The sequence below is a fragment of the Vipera berus genome, assembly GCF_964194415.1.
Source record: "Vipera berus genome assembly, chromosome: 1".
NCBI classification, from domain to species: Eukaryota; Metazoa; Chordata; class Lepidosauria; order Squamata; family Viperidae; genus Vipera; species Vipera berus.
In genome coordinates, this window is record NC_138202.1 from 9,297,811 (window position 1) to 9,304,090 (window position 6,280).

A 6,280-nucleotide genomic window follows, 5' to 3' on the forward strand; every position below is an offset into this window, starting at 1 on the left:
AAAAACTACTTGGGTTTTTTAAAAAAAAATTAAAAAGAGTGGAAAGCAGATGTATGTAAGCCTTTCAAAATGGGCTGAAGAGGAGGAGGAGGAGGAACGATTACACTGCAGTCTTTCTCTCCTTTTTTTTTTCTTTCCCTCTCTCCCCCCTGCAGCTTTTATCCCTGCTTCTCGCTCCGTTCTCTCCTGCAGCTCACATGTTTGGGGGGAAAGAGAGGCACCGTGGTTGGCTCAACTCACAACATCTTCACATCCCTCGTCTTCCGGTGGTGGCGGAGATGGACCAGCGCCTCTCCCTCTCCTCTTCTTCCTTTTCCGTGGCTGGAGCTCCTTCCTGGCAGAACCCAGATTCTCGTCTGGGGGGAAGGAGAGAAAAGGGCTGTTGGTGATGGAGAAGGAAGGAAAACGTTTTTGTTCTGGTTGGTTGGTTTTAAGAGCAAGATGGAGAGCAGGGAGATAAGAAGAAGGAGAAGAGAAGGGAAGATCTGGGACCAAAACAGCTAGAGGTGAGGAGAGCCATCCGTTTTCTCAAGGCTAGGGGGCTTTTTTTTTTCTTTCCCCCTTGCACTTTCCGATTCTGCCTTCCTCCTCCCTGCTTTGCGACGACAGCAAGGAGCCGAAGGCATCCAGCCAAGTATGGAGAGCCACAGAAAGCACTTCACTTTCGGCCTTCAGAAATACAGCCGGGCTCAGGAACCCGCTTAGCTCAGCCCCTGCCACCCACTCAGCCAGCCCAGCCCTGCAGGGTGGAAATGAACTCATCCTTCTCTTCTCCATCATCATCATCATCATCATCATCGCTTTTAAAAAACGCAACCCAGCGCCACCAGCTCAGCAGCCTGCCTCAAAAGCCCACACGTGGGGGGTGACTCACAGGAACCCACCAGCATGAGCCACAGAAGATGGGGCGGTGGGGATGGGAGCCACCGCAGAGATGCTGTTCAGCAGTGACAAGGATGGACTAAGAGGCCCGCCGTCCTCGGGAGAAGGGAGAAAATGAATTTTTTTAAAAAAAAACGCCAATGCAAGGCACAGCCCGAAACAGGTGGTGGATTCTAAGTTTCCCCTTCCTTTTTTTCTCTGCTCCCAGTGTATTCTCTCTATTGTAGGTGGCTGGAACATCTTTCCAGAAGTGCGGCCCTGCTCCCAGCTTCTCTGTCTGCTAGGCATTATGGGAAATGGAATCCAACACATCTGGAATCCAGGAAGGTGCTAGCATGGTTATCAACATCTTTAAAAAAAAAGGCTTAAGCACAAAAAGGCTGCAGAGCGATTATAATAAACCTGTCTTCATCCTGTCCATTTGCAACAGCTGCCCATAGGCAAAATCTCAGCCTGCTGCCAGATTTCTCTGGGTTTGTTAAGAGAAAATGTTTCCCAGCTTCCCCCCCCTTTTTTTGGGTCTTTTTGGTAAGAAAGCTAGTGGGCAGCCCTTTAATTCGTTTAGTCGCCTAGGCTACAAAGGGGTTACACAGTCGTAATGAACACAACACCTTTGTATTTTTGTCTAAGAAAAGTTTCTTTGGGTGAAATTCATCTACCAGTCCGGCTCCTTCAGCCTGGAAATCTGCAGGAAAAAAGTGACAATCCATCGCCATTGCTTGACTGTAGTAGTAGTGGGCTGTGTGGGTTTAGATTTGTAAATTTAAGGATTTTCTTTCTTTCTTTCTTTTTTTTAAAAAAGAGGGATTGTACCTTCCCTAAGTGATACATCCGTGTGCAGAGTGTTATGAGCGAGCAGCCCACAGTACCATCTCTACAAATTAAATAAGAACTAAATCCACGTTAAACTGAAAAGCAGGACTGAGCTTAGATAGCAAAGGGAGGCTCATTTAAATCCCATCTTTTCTCTGCTGATTACAGCCTCTCTGGGGAATAACCAAAGTAGCCTGCAAACTACTCATGGTTCAAATTCAGAAGACTGGATGGCCGGAGATGCTTTTACTTTGGCTGAGGACGGGGCTAGACTGGATGATCTCAGAGGCCCCTCCTCCGAGGGATTCTATGCAAGGCAACTGCACAGGAGTAGCTTTATTTTATTTATTACACTTATCTGCTTTGCACCCCTCCGCCAATTCCAAATAAATGGGGCTTTCTGCCATGGGAATTGGAGCATTTCAAAAGGGATTTTTTTCTTTTCTTTCCAAGGCCCAGAATGGTTGGCTACAGAGGGAAGGTGAAGAGCAGAACAGAAGCATTTCATTTCCGTGGTGATGTGCAATTGAGAAGCAGGAGACGGTGGTCTTCATCTGCTGGGGAGAAACAGAATTCTAACACCTCTGTTCCCACCAGCGATGCTGCCTCCCCCAAGGAAGGTAAAAAATGGCAGCAGATGGTGACAGGGAAGAACAGCCGTGCCTCTGCGGCTCCATTCACACAACCCCCTTGGTGAGGCTCAAAGGAGGCAGGGGCCTTGGATTCAGCACACTCCCTGAAGCAGGCCAGCATGCGACAGCCGGAAAGCATTTATCCGTGGGGTGTAAGATGATAAAAGGCTTTCCAGAGGTTGTGTGAACCCAAGTAGTCAAAGGGACAGTGAGTTCTCCTGGAGGCAAGACTGCGGGTGGGGTGGGGGGGGAGAGAGAAGAGGGTCCTTTAAAGCAAAATCTGCTCAGGAGAAGCAGGGGGACCGTTTCTAAACAGGACACCCCAGGTTTTGTAAATGACTCAACGCAGCCATTGGAGACAGCCCATTATATGGCATACAAGCCTCGTCACATCTTATTCCATCAGAGCTAGAGCTTTCGCAAGTCTACATGAAAATAGTTTCTATGTCCCCCTATTGCTCATTTCCCAGGACTCTGGTGCTGGGAGGTAGACTGCCCTTGCCCACAGAAGCTCAAGAGCCATGTCTCGGTTGGGAGAGAATTGGCTAAAAAGCATGCCTAATCATTCCTGACTAAAATTATTAAAATTTCTAACTTTTTGGGGTTGTTTTTGGTTAAGGCAGCCCAGGAAGCCAACCAGCAGAATAAAAAAAAAGATGAAAAATAAAGAAATGTAAAGAACCAAGAGGGAAGGATGGATGAGTTTTTAAGACTCTTTGGGGCTGCAAAAAGGGGGTTCCAAATCTGTTTCTTTTCCTCCCAGGGAGCCTCCATTCCTACTCACTTCCCAGTGGATGCACAAAAAGAGCAGTCAAAATGTGTGTGTGTGTGTGTGTGTTGTCTCTGTGTGTATGATTTTTTACCAACAACAAAAAGAGAATTGCTAGCAGGATATTTTTGCAGCTATTAAATGCTCGACTACAGCAATTACAAGATCTCAGGAGGAATGGGGGAATTTGGGAGGGGAGGGGGGGGGAATCTCCCCAGCTGGGGTTTGACCAGTTGCCGATCCTGCGGGCATAGAGGTGAGCAAACCCCCCCCCCCAAGATCATCCCCCCTAAACCGGTTTTCCCCATTTTCTCTCCCCACCGTCGCTCTATGCTACCCGGTTCCATCGTACCAAGCTTTACTCTCGACTAAACACGCCTAAGATCCCAGCCCCAGGACAGCTGCCGCCCACAGCAGCTGCAATTTCGACCCCAGAAGTGTCCCCCACCCCACCCCACCCCCGCAACCCCATCCCTGCCCGGGAGAGGGACGGAATATATGGAAATCCCATCGTGGCTGGGTTGACACCGGAGCCCGATCCGTGAATGACTTCCATTTCGTACACGGAAGCGTCAATTCGCTTTCTCCCAACACAGCCCCCACCCCACCCCACCCCACCCCCCAAAAAACCCGGACCGTAACCAAGCCCAGCTCGATCTCAAAAGTCCGCAGCCGCGTTCAAGCTTTCCCGGACCGGTGTTTTAACATGACTCGTGGGGAAGGGGATCCACTGCACGGATCCGCGCGTCTCAGCCTCCCTTGCCAACCCACCCCCCCCAGCTGGCATTGCCTGGAACAGGTTAACCTCCCCAAATGTAGATTATTCATCCGTTTCAGCGCGTCGGGGGGGGCACCCCACCCCTCCTCCTCCTCCTCCTCCTCCTCCTCGGAAGAGGGACCCCAGATGCAATTTAGCATCCGGACTCTCTTCCTAACCTAACTGGACCCCCCCGGGGGGGTGTGGGGAGAAGGGAAGAGAAGGGGAGGGGGATCGAAGGAAATCACAAGGGAGAAAAACGGATAGATAAAAAAAAATAAGAGGGGATCGTACGCTTCTCTTTCCCTTCCCCCCCGCCCGGGAGAAGGAGACAGAAGAAAGCAAGCGGAGCGAGCATCGGAGAAAAGGAAATCTCCTCCCTCCCCCTTGGCAAATTTTACACAGATATACCCCCCCCGCCCCGCTCCCAATTCCAGCCACACCGTTTCCTACAAGCTCCAGATCTGTCTCTCTTCTCTTCTCCCCCCCCCACCCATGAAACAAACAAGCAAAGGAAATGCAAGGAAAGCATTTTTTTTAAAATAAAATAAAATAAAATAAATCCAAGGAACAGGAGGACACCCCACCCCGCCGCCGCTTTTCCCACTCACCCACCCCGAGATCCATTAGGGTGGATTTCTTACGTGCAAGAAATCCTTTTTTTTCTCCTCCCCCTCTCTCTATTATTTGTTTTTTAAAAAAAAAAATAGGAAGAAAAATGACAGCCCTTCCGTCCGCCCTCCGCCCCTCGCCAAAAGACCAAGAGAGAAGGAAGAGAAAAAGATCGTTATTTGCAAAAAAAAGGCTAGATATAAGGAAAGGGAAGGGAAGGGAAGGGAAGGGGGAAAAAAATAATGACTCACCTAATTCGAATTCGTGGATCCCTGTGTGATCAAAAAGCGAAGCGGCGGAGGTTGCAGTTGGTTTTTGTGTGTGTGTGTGTTGGGGGAAGGAAGTCCCCCTTTCCGTCTCTCTTTAAACACCTTAATTTTGATTTAAGAGGGGCCGAGGATTTATGAATGAACAGGGACCCACCCACTTCAGAACGCGGAGGGGGAGCCACGTGACCACAATTTCATACAACAGCCAGTGGCGCGGGGGGGGGAGGGAGGGAGGGAGAGGGAGCGGCGCGCGGAGGCGGGTGTGCCATTCAGAGAGGATGAGCCGTTTCTGATTGGACCAGGCCCGGACGGAATTTAAATGAGAGGGCGGGATAAGGGGGGGGTTATGTAAAGTGATTTAAAAAAAAAACAAGGCCAGTGTTGTGATTGTGTTAAATCTCCGATTTTTCAGGAAGGGCTGCCAGCTGCCAGGGGGGGGTTCCGATCCGTTTTCCTAGGCAAGCGGGGCGAGCTGGATCCCAGCACCGCATTAGGCAGATCGACTTTTCTTTCAATAAAATACGATTAGATTCAAAAGGCGAGCTGCCGAAGAGCAGCGTGTAGATCAGGGGGGGTCTTCAAATTTGGCCCTTTAATGACTTGTGGACTTCAACTCCCAGAATTCCTCAGCCAGGCACTCTGGCTGAGGAATTCTGGGAGTTGAAGTCCACAAGTCATTAAAGGGCCAAGTTTGAAGACCCTGGGTGTAGATCAGGGGTCTTCAAACTTGGCCCTTTTATGACTTGTGGACTTCAACTCCCAGAATTCCTCAGCCAGCAAAGCTGGCTGAGGAATTCTGGGAGTTGAAGTCCACAAGTCATAAAAGGGCCAAGTTTGAAGACCCCTGGTGTAGATTGTAGAAAGAATCGAGGCTGCTGAAGTTACAAGGAAGTGTATTAACGGTGGCTGTTGTTTTTTATGATCCCCAATTTGCAAAAATGGGCTTTACCACCGGATGGCAGGGGAGAGTTTCAGTCTTCTCTTGGGCGCCATCTACTGACCGGTGGCTGTCTTGCAGTACCACCAGCTCCTAAACTGACAATTAGGATGGGTAAATATAGATTAAATATATAGGCGATCAAACTGGTCAGTCCTAGAGGAGATCAACCCTGACTGCTCTTTAGAAGGCCAGATCCTGAAGCTAAAACTCAAATCCTTTGGCCACCTAATGAGAAGGAAGGACTCGCTGGAGAAGAGCCTAATGCTGGGAAAGGTTGAGGGCAAGAGAAGAAGGGGAGGACAGAGAATGAGGTGGCTGGATGGAGTCACTGAAGCAGGAGCCGTGAGCTTAAATGGACTCCAGAAGATGGTAGAGGACAGGAAAGCCTGGAGGAACGTTGTCCATAGGGTCGCGATGGGTCGGACATGATTTCGCAACTAACAACAACAAATATAGATTATCCTTTGGTTAGAAAATTTAGACCTGGGGTCTTCACACTTGGCCCTCTTTGACGTTGATTTGCATCTTGCCACTGTGGGCAGACAACACCCCTCCCCATTAATTTCTTTTTTAATGTGTAGCTTTTGGAGAAAAATCTATGAAAGC